The 16883-nt window shown below is 37.2% G+C and overlaps 1 pseudogene; it reads right to left on the bottom strand.

Annotated features, from left to right (window-relative positions):
* Positions 1-16883, bottom strand: part of LOC127415497 (bridging integrator 3-like) — a 111368-nt pseudogene that overhangs the window by 12078 nt on the left and 82407 nt on the right.

Below are 16883 nucleotides of genomic sequence, written 5' to 3'. Positions count from 1 at the left end.
GTCAGCATATCTAGAAAACCTTTATTAGATATACACAAATGTATTAGTTTATTCAACTTTATTTACTTAAACAGGTATGTCACACAAATAACATTTAACAACTAATAGCACACTGTTTCAAATTAACTTTGATATTATTGTTTCTACCTAATTTAATTGGCTCAAAAGAAAATAATGACGAGGTCATTCATTAAACAATTGATTCCCCTAAGAAGTGCAGATAAAGCTGCACTTAATCTAGACAGAAATGCACAAGGAAAAATTACATGGATTAAATAGGATCCAACTTCACCACAGGGAACAATAATAATCACCCTAATGGTGACTTTACACAAAACAACTAATTACAGTAAAACAACATCTGTAATACTAAAAACAGCTAAATATCTGTGAATTCTTAATAACAACTAATTAATTGTCCAAATAAGTTCCTTGTGATCAAACAAACGTGCTTAAATTATTTGAGCGCAAGGGTTTATTTGTATTCCCCACAACCTCAATTCTGTTCTTGATCGTTTTAGTTAGTAGTACTTAAACGGATTTTTAAGCCAAAATTCAAGAAACTCTTGATTATTCTTTTAATTTATGTATCTTTCTTATTATAATTCATATTTTGTGTTTTACACATTAATGCAAATTAAGTAAAGCTAAAAATTGTATAAATATGTATGTTTCTGAGTAGAAGCTATTTATCTTCTTGCATTATGGTTGTTGAGCCAAATCAAATCATTTTTTTCAATGTCTCCAAATATCATAAAATGAATCAATAGATTAGATTGTAGTGTCTCCTCTAATACACATACAGTGGCCCCAAAAAGTATTTAGACACTCAAGAAACACTTGTATATGCAATGACATATACGAATTTCGCTGCATTAGTTGAAAAAGTACCAAACTATGTGGTAAAATATATGTCACAAACACAAACTGACATGCAAAACATTTCACAAAACATAAGGTTTCAAAATAAAGACAAAAGAAGTTAATGTGATAAACTGCACCTGTGGATACTCTGTTAGGACCCTAGTGTGAACTTAAGAGGAACTGAATAAATGCATCCACTAAAAATTACCTTCGGATCAGTTACTTAAAAGTCATTGCAAAAAGAAATGTGAAGTTCTGAAACAAGGTCTAGCATCTATTTGCAGATGCCACTTGGTTTGATATTTTGTTATCTAATGCAATGATATTCATTAACTTAAAAGTGTGGCTTAAGTGTCCGAATATGTCTTAGGGCCACTGACTGTACAAACACATATACAAAACAACCTGAGCTTGTGTGAACATCCTGACGTGCCCACTGTAAAATTTGTCCTCAGGGAGGAGGTGAATGCGTAAGTCCTGAAGATGAGACTATGTGTGTATGTGTGTGTTACATTGAGCTAGTTAAAGCTAGACCCGGCCCTTTCCTCTATACTTCACACATTACATTGTAGTCTTTCGCTCACACACTTAAATACAACATACACAGTCTGAGTGGGGGACATAAGGAAGCAGGATTGAGGGGATAATCACATTAGAGAGAGGAAGTGTGTTGAGAGAGAGAGAGAGAGTGTTTGAGCTGTATAAAGAAGTGTTTCTGTCTGTGTGTGTTTGTGTTATTTGAGGTTAATCACATTAGATGTGGGTGGAGGGAGAGTCAAGTTTAAAATGTACTACCATGTTTGTGTGTGTGTGTGTGTGTGTGTGTGTGTGTGTTTCTGTAGACTCCCATTTCTTCATTATCTTAAGCATTTTACAGTAGCATATTATATTTTTAATAAAGTCCACTTATATTGTGAGTCAAGGTTTCTTGCACCAAACAAAGCCATAATTTCTTTTCACATGACCATTTTCCACCCTCTCTCTGACCCTTAGAATTAAATGGGCTGTTTTTGCTACTGTGCCTTTAAGATTTCTACAAGTACATGATTTCCAGAGTGATTGGCTATCCTTTATGCATATGGAATGAGTAAGAACTGTCAAGAACTGTCTGTCAATTTGCTTAATACTGAGGAGAAACTTTACTAAACAGTTGGGCACTTTAGCGTGAGGTATTTTAGCTCAGAATCCTGTGTCTATTTAACAAACAACCCAATATCCAGCTTAAAGGGATATATCAATATTTACAGTTAAAGTCAGAAGCTTAAACACACTTAGGTTGAAGTCATTAAAATAAATTTTTTAACCACTCCAGAGATTTCATATTAGCAAACTATAGTTTTGGCAAGTCGTTTTGGACATCTACTTTGTGCATGACACAAATAATTTTTCCAACAATTGTTTACAGACAGATTGTTTCACTTTTAATGGACTATATCACAATTCCAGTGGGTCAGAAGTTTCCATACACTAAGTTAACAGTACCTTTAAGCAGCTTGGAAAATTCCAGAAAATGAGGTCAAGCCTTTAGACAATTAGCCAGTTAACTTCTGATAGGAGGAGTACTGAATTGGAGGAGTACCTGTGGATGTATTTTAAGGCCTACCTTCAAACTCAGTGCCTCTTTGCTTGACATCATGGGAAAATCAAAATAAATCAGCCAAGACCTCAGAAAAAAAATTGTGGACCTCCACAAGTCTGGTTCATCCTTGGGAGCAATTTCCAATTGCCTGAAGGTAACACGTTCATCTGTACAAACAATAGTATGCACACGCAACTATAAACACCATGGGACCTCGCAGCCATCATACCGCTCAGGAAGGAGATGCATTCTGTCTCCTAGAGATAAACGTAGTTTGGTGCGAAAAGTGCAAATCAATCCCAGAACAACAGCAAAGGACCTTGTGAAGATGCTGGAGGAAACAGGTAGCCAAGTATCTATATCCACAGTAAAACGAGTCCTATATCGACATAACCTGAAAGGCTGCTTAGCAAGGAAGAAACCATTGCTCCAAAACTGCCATAAAAAAGTCAGAATACAGTTTGCAAGTGCACATGGGGACAAATATCTTACTTTTTGGAGAAATGTCCTCTGGTCCAATGAAATAAAAATGTAACTATTTGACCATAATGACCATCGTTATGTTTGGAGGAAAAAGGGTGAGGCTTGCAAGCCAAAGAACACCATCCCAACCATGAAGCAATGGGCGGGGGGCGGATGGGCAGCATCATGTTGTGGGGGTGCTTTGCTGCATGAGGGACTGGTGCACTATATATGGCATCACGAGGAAGGAAAATTATGTGGATATATTGAAGCAACATCTCAAGACAACAGCCAGGAAGTTAAAGCTCGGTCGCAAATGGGTCTTCCAAATGGACAATGACCACATTGACAATGACCTCCAAAGCTGTGGCAAAATGGCTTAAGGACAACAAAGTCAAGGTATTGGAGTGACCATCACAAAGTCCTGACCTCAATCCGATAGAAAATTTGTGGGCAGAACTGAAAAAGTGTGTGCGAGCAAGGAGGCCTACAAACCTGACTCAGTTACACCAGTTCTGTCTGGAAGAATGGGCCAAAATTCCAGCAACTTATAGTGAGAAGCTTGTGGAAGGCTACCCAAAACGTTTGACCCAAGTTAGACAATTTAAAGGCAATGCTACCAAATACTAACAAAGTGTATGTAAACTTCTGACCCACTGGGAATGTGATGAAAAATAAAAGCCGAATAAATAATTCTCTCTACTGTTATTTCACATTCTTAAAATAAAGTAGTGATCCTAACTGACCTAAGACAGGGAATGTTTTCTAAGATTAAATGTCAGGAATTGTTAAAAACAATGTTTAAATGTATTTGGCTAGGTGTATGTAAACTTCTGACTTCAACTGTAAATCCTTCTTTACTATAAATTTCCACTTTCACTTTCAGAATGTAAAAGTGAAATTTAAAATGGAGAAATAAATAAATTCATATACATCTAGGATGGCATGAGGGTGAGTAAATGATAAGAGAATTTTCATTTTTGGGTGAACTATCCCTTTAAGCTGGTACAAAAATTGCTGGAGTACCACTGCGCCACTCTTGAGTATTTAAATTAAGACTGTGATTCTTTTCAGTGTAAACACACCTCCTTTTTATGTTTGCCTGGAGCACGCTATTATTACAACTTATTGTATAAATATTGATCAAGTAATATAAATGTAACCTACAACATTACGGATGTGAAACAACACTGAAATGCAGCAACCAAATAAATGTGGCTCTTACCATTTTTAAAATGCAGCACTGTTATGACAAAATAAGTATATAGTATTAGAGTATTCTTATCCTGCCTGGAAAATGATTAACAAAGTAAAACAACTTTTGCAACCATGAAATACATCTGGTTGAAAATGTCGTTATATGCAGTTGTGTGCTCAATGGGAAACCAAACCATTGGTGGACAAACACATTAGCAAGACTCGCATCATGACTCACTTAGCACGTAAAAGGGTAATGTTTTAAGTTTTGCATCAAACATAAAAAGAGGCTTTCAGAATCTTTTTTATAATTTTCTATCATTATTTTATTTTTCAATAATGCAGACCTCTGATGTAGAGTGTGTTGATTTAAATAATAAACTAACAGGGAAGTAGAGATGGTAAAAAAACAATATATATATATATATATATATATATATATATATATATATATATATATATATATATATATATATTTAAAAGAAACAAGAACCAAAGTAATCCAGAGCAATAGCCGCTTTTCCAACATCGGGCCAGTGCGAGCCAGGGCTATCAACTGGTCAGCTGGGGCCAATGGCCTTGGACCTCAAACCATGAGACCAAAATCGATTCCCACCATTGGGCCAATAGCCCTGCAGCGCTGCCCTGAAATACACCCTTAATACGGCGCCCTGGTGCCAACATCACACACCCCACCATTACAAAAGCAAGAGGGAAGCTCAAGCTGAGCTATCAGACTCTAAAGACTAGCTAGCCCTCCAAATGAATAAGGGTTTGTACTGTGTCCACAATTTTTTACTACTGACCAATACTGATGATTCTCCATTGTCCGCTGATCTGTTAAGGTAAGCTGTTAGCTAGATATGAAAAACTGGGGAATTAGTATCTTGGTGCTGAAATCTTTTACCTGACATAGCGAAACTCTGCCTTTGACATTGACCCCACCTCAATCACCAGTTGATATTCTTTGGCCCAAAGGTAATCGGCAGGCCAGAGTGCTTGGACATTGGCCCAAGGAAGCCCTGAGGAGGCACGATAAAGTCCCGAAAGTGACAGTGGGAACACAAATTTGGCCCGATTGTGTAAACGTGCTTATGTCTCTCAAAATGAACACAATGTAACTCCCCATATACTACATGTACTAAATCCGATGTGGCCCTCTGTACCAAAAACTTTGCCCACCCCTGGACTAGGGTATACTTAATTTTTCAGTGTGCCGTTCCGTCTCGTGCACATTCAAGCACTCAGCTTTTGGCCGAGAGGAAATGTTTTGTTCAACCGTGTTGCTCACCTGAGCTCGTATCAGAGCCTCAAAGCTGGGCTGAATGTAGTCGATGCGGCTGTTGTAGAATTTGGACATCTCGTCCAATAGCTGCTTGTTCTTTCCTTCAAAGTCTTCCCTGATGGGCTTCAGCTCTTCCCTTGGCTAAATGCAAAACACACACATAATCCAGTAATTAATACAATCAATGACTACTGCCTACTCTAGAATGACTTGCCAGTTATCAAAGCATGCACTTCTGGTTTGTCATTAATATAACAGCAAAAACGTATAAGGGCCAGGATGTGGAGGTGGGGAAGAGAGATGTTCATGATGCAATCACCAAAGCACCACAGAGTAAGGGAAGGGAAAGCTGACTATGAGTGCTGGTGACCTTTGGTAGGAGGTGACTGGTTTTCTATATATATAACACAAAACATGTGATCGTTCCTGTGGGGTGAAACCAGCACACACACATACTTTGTCAGTTTTTCTATCCTGTATGGCCCTGCTGAAGTTGAGTCCTTCAGTGTGTGTGTGGGTGGTGGGCTGCACATGTATGTTGAAGTTTCCAGGCATCGGTCTGCATCTCCGTACGTTGGTCCTTCACGTGTCAACATATATATGCATAATGACCCAAAAGCGTGCAACAAAAAGAATGAACAATTATTGTTTTCTCATGAACGTTGGATTGTGTTATTTTGTGTGTGAGTTTGTGTGTGCGAAACCCAATTATCCTTCAGTGTGTGCTGAGCGCAGCCTCTTGAAAAAGTACGGCTGAGAGTTGAGAGGCTGTTTCTCTTGCGTGGGTGAGCACGCTCGCATGTATACATGTGTTCTGAATACTTCTGCACCCATCCAGCCCAGCTTCTTTCACTTGTTGCTGCATGCTAAATAAAACCCGGCAGAACTGTATGAGAGTTGACGGATTAAAATAAACCCAGTTGCTCTGAAGGTCCGGCACATGTTCATGCATCAGCTACAGTAACATATATCAAGACTAGATCAAAACACTTTCTACATGGATGAATGTTTGATAAGTGAGTCTTACTGATGGCTTTGCTTATTTTTAAGCTCAAGTTCAAGTCAACATGAAAACAAAAGTGACCCTATTTACTTTCTTAAATCACTTTCCTTTTCTTATTGTGCACAATTTAGGCCAGAAATATACTTTGAACAAGTACGCGTACACAGATGCGAGTGTTTGGCCAGCGTATTGCCTAAACACGATCCAGTTGAACATGCTTAACGTGTGTTCTTGCATTACTGTGGTGGTAATAAACCTCATTACTCAAGGGGGTGATAGAGTTATCTTCAAAAGTCTGTGCCATTACACTGGATGTGTTATTAGTCAGGTAAGTTGCTTTAAATATATTGACTTTAACTTACTTGCTCAGCAATATTCTCTTCAGACTGTTGCTCCACCAAGACAGTATATGACTTGAAAGAGAAAACTCACCATAGAAGTGGACAGTTCACTCTAATGTCCGCTATAGTGCCTTGTGACAACATTGAGAACGCAACGCAAACTAGTGTTGTGTTATAAATTGCGATCTAAGACATTTTCGGAACACAACTACGCATGAATTTGAGCTTGCATATCTAGAAGCGTCTGCGCTCAAGTACTTGCGTAAAATTTCGGCGTTTGTTAGTGCACAAGTTTCACAACAGACAAAATGTCTATGTAATCTTTCATTAATATGCAATGACTTTCCTTTTTGGCTGACATCACCAAGCTCTTTTCAACCTCTTCCCTCCAACCATCTGACTCCATTTAACATCCACCTTTTAGTGATCAAATCAACTCCCAGTGGATAAAATGAAGTCTCATCCTACATTTATTTTTCTCATTGAATATCCTGTTTTACTCAGAAATACATTATGGAAGTACAATGGGATGTGAATACCATTTAATGTTGACTTTAGAGGTTTGCAAATTCACAAATTATTTTCTGGTATCGCTGAATTGCAAAATTTCGTCAGTCTCTGAAAAATGTCTGCATACCACAACGAAAGCTAAATTCACTCCTGCCATTTACATGCTTTAATACAAATTAATGATAGATCTGGTACTGCTAATTGGTCGTTTCAGCATTCTAGCTGTGCAAAAATGAAAAAAATACAAAATATGATAGCTATGACACAAAACACTTGTTCACCGAGCTTCTGTGTAAATCACTGCGCACCACACATAGAGGCCAACTATAACCTTAGTTTACTTTTTAGGGACTATATTTTGACCAATATCATTATAATGTAAGCTTGGCAAACACATTTTGACATTTCGGTCTTTCTAAATTTAAGCAGACACAATCTGTACTTGCATGACTGGAAATAGCCACCAAGGGCATTACCAAGATGGCCACCGACTTTGGATTGGATCTGAGGATGAAGGTGTGATGGTGAGGGGTGTTAGCTGTTGGTCATACATGATGCAGTTTGACCATGATAGGCCCTGTCTTCTCTTTTTCTTCATACTTCTCCACTTTGGACTGGAGTCTCTTATAATCTTGAAGAGCCTGTTCTCTGCACTTCACCGCCAAGTTCAGACTGGGAAACACGCTGCTGTACCTTAGTTACATACATAAAAACACACAACAGCAAAGACAGAAGGGAAACATTACCATGGTGCATACAGTACCCCTTTTTAAATAAAAAAATAAATAAAAAAATTCTATACAACGAAAAAATTCTTATGTAAATTGTTACATTTGATTCAATGCTGCAATTTACCTTATAACGGTTTTATGAACAATTTAAACAGAAATTTGTCATTCTCGTCTTTCATGAATGAGGCACACAACTCCAGTTAATGAAACACAGCTACTACCGTCAACCTCCAGAGAAGTTTCCCAACAAGTTTTCAGCTATGCAATTAGTCCTTAAATTTTAAAGGTGCACCAGGTAATGAAATATTTGTTTCACTGGTTTGTATTAGTCTTTCTAAACAATCGCCACAGCATAAGCCTCTCTGCTGCACTCAGTGGCTCTGGAGAACCTATGGCACTTATGGGATTCATTACCGCAGGTTGACAAGTGTGCAACATAATTGATGTGCTGGTTCATCTGAGGTTTGTTTATTAAAGGGTTAGTTCATCCAAAAATGTAATTTCTCTCATCATTTACTCACCCTCATGCCATCTAAGATATGTGAGTTTCTTTCTTCTGCAGAACACAAACAAAGATTTTTATATATATCTCAGCTCTGTAGGTCCATACAATGCAAGTGAATGGTGATCCATCAGACTCCAGTGGTTTAATCAATGTCTTCTGAAGTGATCCAGTTGGTTTTGGGTGAGAACAGACCAAAATATATCTCCTTTTTCACTGTACATATTTTCATATGTACATACAGTTTCCTTGGCGATCATGATTTCAAGCTAGTGTTGGGTTCGAGTCCGAGTCAAGTCCGAGTCTTTAAACAATCGAGTCCGAGTTCAGTCCAAGTCCAAAAGGGGTCGAGTTGGACTCAAGTCCGAATCCATAACAGGGCGAGTCCGAGACAAGTCTGAGTCCTAATGAATCTGCTTATGAATCTGAATACAAATTTTAACCGTAAACTCAACATCAATATTTTAAGCTTATTTTAAACTTCAAAACTAAGAAAAACAGTTTGTCAATGCAAATGTAACAAAAACACCTCTGTTGCATTTTATATATACATTTTATGATTAGTATCCTGTGAACAGACATCAAAGTGGTTTCAGAATGAAAGCATATTTTAGGTGTATGAAGACAAAACTGTCCTTCAACACACTTCTTATTGCGTTCTGTTGACATTTTCAATTATTTGTTGCTTTTTCCCCTCCACTCAAACATAGACTAAAGAAAGTGAAAGCTGCGTTATTCATTAAAACCAAAGTTATTATATTTTGAATTTTAATTGACTTTTTATTTCTACTTAATTTTCAATTTGTCAATTCAATTTAGTTTTATTTAAAATTATCCCTATCTAAAGAGATAATAGTCTATCCTGAGATTTCTTTCTGAATCTTTTTTTCTCTATCTGCCGACTGATTTGGGAAAATACCATACGTATAAATGAGTCAACACAGTAGTAATTAGCACTCGCTGAGACCGCACCGCACAATGCAGGGCAGTTCTGCGTGCTGCTCGTGTACCTAAATCCCTGATGCGTCTGTGTGTGTCTCGCAGCTTCTGCTGCTGAAGATTAAAAAATAATAATAATTGATATTTGCTTGAGCGGCAGCCGCATTGGTCTGCAATCAGTCTGAAATCTTTAAATACCAACCATAGAAAATTTCATTGAGTTCTTTAATTGCAAATACATGGAGAATTATAATTTTTAGTCATAAATTTAAGAGAATTGTCCTTCAAAAGTGTCAGAGATATAGGCTAAAATAAGACATGCATAAGTTACCCAGTGGTTTACAATAAAAATAAAATACAAATTTTAAATAAAAACGTCATTACCAACTAAATTTATCTCGTAACATGAAGTTTAGCTTCACACAAACTCTGTCATCGAATAATACATTTATTTTATAGTCTATAATTAAATTATAAACAAAACATTTCACTGCCCAAAATATCCTAATATTTTATTGTGCAAGGTTGAATGTTGTGAATGTTGGACAAATGCTGTAAAAGAATGTATTTTAAGCAGCTCGTCGATGCTTTGAAAATAGTCAATCAATAATAAATAGATGCTGTTTATCTGTTTAAAGTTGCTGTATGCTTTAGCAATAATGCTTTTTCCCCCAACTATTTAAAAAGTTACACAGTTAATTCATCAAGCTGTTATGGACCAGTTCAATCTGACAACACTGCGTGGACCACAAGAGACTACAGATGCCTGTATGTGTAGATACAGTAAGCCTAAAAAGACTTAATATCCAATATTAATACTATTTTATGTATTTCTATTTCGATACGCTGTTTTTAGTAAACTGTGAGAGATATGATGTGGGTGACTTGACTCAATGAAGTTCTTGATTTTAAGTTTTTAACCACGATGAAACTGCAATGCGAGCACCGTCTTGGCTGCACAAAAGCCACATGCAATTATACCAGTTGTCAGGTCCCGTGTCATGTGAAACTGCATTGTTTAGTTTCTATTACATTGTTACATTGTTTTTGTCATGCCAGCCACCTCAAGTCCGAGTCCAAACTCGAGTACCCCAACTCTATTTCAAGCTCGATCACACTTCCTACAGCGCCATCTAGCGCTCTGCGCATGTGTCAAGTGCTAGGAAGTGTAATCAAGCTTGAAATCATGATCGTGCCTAGAGACTGCAATGACAAGATGTACAGTGTGTTAGTGATGTATAATTGAGTTATATTTTGGTCTGTTCTCACCCAAAATTCGATTGGATTGCTTAAGAAGACTTGATATAACCACTGAAGTCTTAAGGATTACTTTTATGCTGACTATATCTTTTTTTGGAGCTTCAAATGCTTGATCACCATTTATTTACATTGTATAGACCTACAGAACTGAGATATTCTTCTAAAAATCTTCATTTGTGATCAACAGAAGAAAGAAAGTTATTCACATCTGGAATGGCTTGAGGGTAAGTAAATGATAAGAGAATTTTCATTTTTGGGTGATCTATCCCTTTAATGCTGTCAAATTGCAAGACAGGACAGGTCATGTGACCTCAACATGTTGGCCTCCATGAGGGGATGACCCACCTCACATAAAATAATGCAGCTTTTTCTAGGCCACTGATTTGACTTTATTTCTTCCATCAGGATTTGATTGGATTTTGAAAAGCGGAACAGGTTAGACTACGGTATTACTAGTTAAAATATTTAATCGGCAGAAAATGCATTTCAGAGGTGGAGAATACATTTTGATGAAAGCATATAAAAAAAAATAATCTTTAGAATAATGGGTACCGGTGAATCACGAACAATTTATTTTTGTGTAAAAGTAGAAAAAACAAATAAAAATGACTTAAGATGCAATCACATAGACAGAGTTTTAATAGCTGGAGGTCCCCAAGTAACTTTACTGTTGGTCGCTAGTAGGTGTTCCTACTCGACTGCAGTATTCAACTGCATTAAGTGGAAGATCTTGTGAGTAACACAGTCTTGATTTCAATTCGTAAGATAATTTTTGCATTGTTAATTTTTACACTCAACTTTGTTGCATTGCTTCAAAGTTATGCATATTGCATATTGCATATTCAAGTTGCCATCTATAAATGAAACAAATGACTTCTGGTTACTTTGTCGAATTTAGTGCATTTACAAATTTTGAGCAGATGACAAAAATCAGCACAAAAGTGTGTTGTACACAGCAAATCAAGCATTTGTCTTTAAGAAACCACAGTGTCTTTGTTCTACAATGTTGGACAAATGTTTAATCATGTGATATCAAGAAGGTTCAAGTAGCACTAATCTATTTTATCAGGATCACTTAATTACAGCCACACAAACGGCAAGGATGCATTTCACTTAGATTTTTTTTTTATTGTTTCTATTCCAAATGAAAACATAATCTCTGGGTGAGAAGCCTGGTCTCGGGAAACTAAAAATAGGAAAACTCTAAACTGTAACTTAGCAACAGAGTCGGCCGTTTTGGTTCGAGGCCTGACTGCGTTTCGACTTTGCATTGCCTGGGAGCGCTGAAGAACAGTACAAACACACAAGATGCTTATAGGTCCAACATGCACCGTTGTGTTCTTAGCAACCACAGACAAGGGCTAGGAGGACAGTTTTAGTGTAAAGGTAGTAAAGGAGCTATAAATGTGTGTTTTGGTGTGTAGACTTTTGGGAGTTTAGGTGAAGAAACTGGGAGATAAGTGAGAGATGAGATGAGATGAGATAAGATGAGTAAAGTGTCCAACATTTCAACATGAATAAATAACTTTTATTGAGGGTGTTAATTACCAAGCTTGATTGGTAATTATTGGTCACATTAGCCAGATGCATTAAGACAGTAAAAAAAAAAAAACATTAAATGAAAATGTACAGCCCATTTAACCTCATGTCTTTGGAGGTGATTAAAAATAAATAAATAAATAAATAAATAAATAATAATAATAAAAAAATGAAAATAATCAAAATCTAATAATAAAAACTAAGGCAGTCAACAGTTTAAAAACGTAAACAAATTAAATGCATAAAGTGCTGATTAATTAATCGAACTAATCACAATTAATCGTATATATCGTATAAATGTGATTTGATTTGATTTGATGTATATATATATATATATATATATATATATATATATATATATATATATATATATATATATATACTGTATATATTATTGCAGCAGTTGACAAAAGACAATAAGACAATCAAAAAGGCAATAAATTGTTAATTTCCATGTCACTGAACATATGCTGAATGCACTGTAAGTCGATTTGGATAAAAGCATCTGCCAAATGCATAAATGTAAATGTAAATAAGCCTATCATTGGCCTACAGTCCACAACAATCTATTTTGCAATTGAATTAATCAATCTGTTGCTTATTATAAGGGCTTTTTTAATGAAGTGTCAATGTACACATGCATCAGACAGATGCTTTTGGAGCGTCTAACTTTGGTTGCGTCACGTCATAAACAGAACGTTTTAGGACAGCCTAAAGTTAAACGTAGTTTATCATCCTGCTGTCAGTAAGTGTGATTTGTTGTCTGTTCAGCCGGAGTTGTGTTTACTGCCCCCTGCTGACATCAACTCATAAGAAGATATAGGGAAACATTTCTTTTTATGGTCTGGGGGAATGATTTTTGGAATGCATTATTTTTATAAAAATAATTGCACTGAATTAACGTGTTATATCAACAGCCCTAATAAAATCATAATACATAATAATATTAACAGAAATAACAGTAAACTAAATTAATGGAAAGACTGTAAAATCAACATAAAAACAGCATTTGTACTGCATTTCACTTCCAACATTTTTTTGAGTGAAACAAAATATTCACTTTGAAATAATGTAGGGCAGGAATGGATTTCATCCATCAGGATTTTATTGGATCTGTTTCAGAGTTGAAGATTTAATTTTTTTTACAAAAGCATACGAAAACATAAATTTTCTTATAATAATGTGTACCGTTGAATCGCAAACAGTTTATTCAGAAAGCAAATAGGGTCAATTTTGACTCCGTAATACTCAGCAAGTATTTTCTGCTGAAAAGGAAGACTGAGACGAGCAGTGTGTATGTGTGTGATGAAGACACTGTATCAAGACAATGGCAGTAGGGTGGGTGGTGTAATCTAGTAAGAAAAGATCTGGGCTGGTAGCCTAGTAAGATAAAATGCTATCACTCCTCTACTGTAAGATTCGTCACGTAAAAGACAACATGAGTCAAACTGAGTGGAGGAAAACTGAGAGAGAGATAGACAGACAGACAGACAGAGAGAGAGAGAGAGAGAGAGACAGAGACAGAGAGCGAGAGAGAGCGAGAGAGAGAGAGAGAGAGCATTTGATTCCATTTGGCATGATGGTCAATATTATAAAATTCTGCAATCCGGCATTGGGAGTAAAATGTACGACACTATCAAATCTATGTATTCGGACAACAGGTGCGGAGTTAAAATTGGCAATAAAAGAACAGAATTCTTCACTCAAGTGTGTGGAGAGAGACAGTGCTGCAGTTTGAGTTCAACTCTGTTCAACTTTTACATTAATGAGTTAGCAGTGCTACTGGAACAATCTGCAACACTTTCTCTAAATAATTCTGAAGTTAAATTTCTTCTCTATGCAGATGATCTGGTGCTGCTGTCAGCTACTGCACAAGGGTTACAGCAACACCTGGAGCTGCTGGAGAACTACTGTCAGAACTGGGCCCTGACAGTCAACTAGAAAAAAACTAAAATGATGATCTTCCAAATGATGATAAAGCCAGATTGCAGGAAACCAGATAAACATTCACTATGGGAAACACTGCAATAGAACACACCCTACGCTACGACTACCTCGGTCTAAAAATTACTGCTTCAGGTGGGTTTGGTCTGGCAGTGAATGCACAAAAAGAGAAAGCTAGAAGATCATTCTATGCTATTAAGGGCAAATTTACCCAAATAGACATTCCTGTAATAGTTTGGTGTAAAATCTCTGATAGTATTATTATGCCTATTGCTCTGGACAGATGTGAGGTTTGGGGACCACTCTGTCTGGCAGATTACTCTAGATGGGACCAACACCCCATAGAATCCCTGCACGCAGAATTCTGTAGAAACATTCTAAGCGTTCAGAGAAAAACACCTACTAATGCATGCCGGGCCGAACTAGGCAGATACCCCCTAATTATACATATTGAAAAACGATCCCTCAAATTTTGGACAAACCTAAATTCAAGTTCCCCTAACATACTGCAACATGAAGCCCTTAAAACCCAAGAGTTGAAGCCTAAAACCAGTCTCCTTTGTCAGCTTGTTCTGAAACTCACAAACACCAGTTTCAGACCAGCACTGCTGAACAAAACCAAATCACAATAAACCAAATCATAAAAGAAAGCAAAAAATCATATTTGGTCCATTGGGAAAATGAAAGTAAAAACCAAAGCAAATTGGAATGTTATCGGACCCTAACCAGAACGTATACAGGTGCATCTCAATAAATTAGAATGTCGTGGAAAAGTTCATTTATTTCAGTAATTCAACTCAAATTGTGAAACTCGTGTATTAAATAAATTCAATGCACACAGACTGAAGTAGTTTAAGTCTTTGGTTCTTTTAATTGTGATGATTTTGGCTCACATTTAACAAAAACCCACCAATTCACTATCTCAAAAAATTAGAATACATCATAAGACCAATCAAAAAAACATTTTTAGTGAATTGTTGGCCTTCTGGAAATTGTTCATTTACTGTATATGTACTCAATACTTGGTAGGGGCTCCTTTTGCTTTAATTACTGCCTCAATTTGGCGTGGCATGGAGGTGATCAGTTTGTGGCACTGCTGAGGTGGTATGGAAGCCCAGGTTTCTTTGACAGTGGCCTTCAGCTCATCTGCATTTTTTGGTCTCTTGTTTCTCATTTTCCTCTTGACAATACCCCATAAATTCTCTATGGGGTTCAGGTCTGGTGAGTTTGCTGGCCAGTCAAGCACACCAACACCATGGTCATTTAACCAACTTTTGGTGCTTTTGGCAGTGTGGGCAGGTGCCAAATCCTGCTGGAAAATGAAATCAGCATCTTTAAAAAGCTGGTCAGCAGAAGGAAGCATGAAGTGCTCAAATTTCTTGGTAAACGGGTGCAGTGACTTTGGTTTTCAAAAAACACAATGGACCAACACCAGCAGATGACATTGCACCCCAAATCATCACAGACTGTGGAAACTTAACACTGGACTTCAAGCAACTTGGGCTATGAGCTTCTCCACCCTTCCTCCAGACTCTAGGACCTTGGTTTCCAAATGAAATACAAAACTTGCTCTCATCTGAAAAGAGGACTTTGGACCACTGGGCAACAGTCCAGTTCTTCTTCTCCTTAGCCCAGGTAAGACGCCAGGAGTGGCATAACAAGAGGAATACGACAACTGTAGCCAAATTCCTTGACACGTCTGTGTGTGGTGGCTCTTGATACCTTGACCCCAGCCTCAGTCCATTCCTTGTGAAGTTCACCCAAATTCTTGAATCGATTTTGCTTGACAATCATAAGGCTGCGGTTCTCTCGGTTGGCTGTGCATCTTTTTCTTCCACACTTTTTCCTTCCACTCAACTTTCTGTTAACATGCTTGGATACAGCACTCTGTGAACAGCCAGCTTCTTTGGCAATGAATGTTTGTGGCTTACCCTCCTTGTGAAGGGTGTCAATGATTGTCTTCTGGACAACTGTCAGATCAGCAGTCTTCCCCATGATTGTGTAGCCTAATGAACCAAACTGAGAGACCATTTTGAAGGCTCAGGAAACCTTTGCAGGTGTTTTGAGTTGATTAGCTGATTGGCATGTCACCATATTCTAATTTGTTGAGATAGTGAATTGGTGGGTTTTTGTTAAATGTGAGCCAAAATCATCACAATTAAAAGAACCAAAGACTTAAACTACTTCAGTCTGTGTGCATTGAATTTATTTAATACACGAGTTTCACAATTTGAGTTGAATTACTGAAATAAATGAACTTTTCCACGACATTCTAATTTATTGAGATGCACCTGTAATCTAGCAGAATATATCTACACTGTAAGAGATCCAAAAAAGAGACGGATCCTCACCAAATACAGGCTCAGTGATCACAGTCTGGCCATAGAAAAAGGCAGACACAGACAGACATGGCTTCCAAAGGAAGAACGAGTCTGTGCTCACTGTGACACTGGTGAGGTCAAGACAGAGAAACACTTTCTCCTTCACTGTGAGAAATTTACAGAGGTGAGAGAGAAATACTTTGACAAACTCTCAAACCTCATGCCACAGTTTTCCAGTTCAGCAGAAACAGATCAAATGCAGGTGTTACTGGGGGAGCACAATCATGCATCAGTTGCAGCAAAATTCATTTTTGAGCTGCAAACCCTCAGAAACCAATCACTGCCTTAATGTACTTCAGTCACAGTATTTTGTTATTATTATTATTATTTTATGTTCATAATGTCA

This window comes from Myxocyprinus asiaticus, chromosome 24 (assembly GCF_019703515.2).
Source record: "Myxocyprinus asiaticus isolate MX2 ecotype Aquarium Trade chromosome 24, UBuf_Myxa_2, whole genome shotgun sequence".
In the NCBI taxonomy this organism is placed as follows: Eukaryota; Metazoa; Chordata; class Actinopteri; order Cypriniformes; family Catostomidae; genus Myxocyprinus; species Myxocyprinus asiaticus.
The sequence above is the reverse complement of the archived record's forward strand: the minus strand, read 5'-3'. Positions and strand labels throughout refer to the sequence as shown.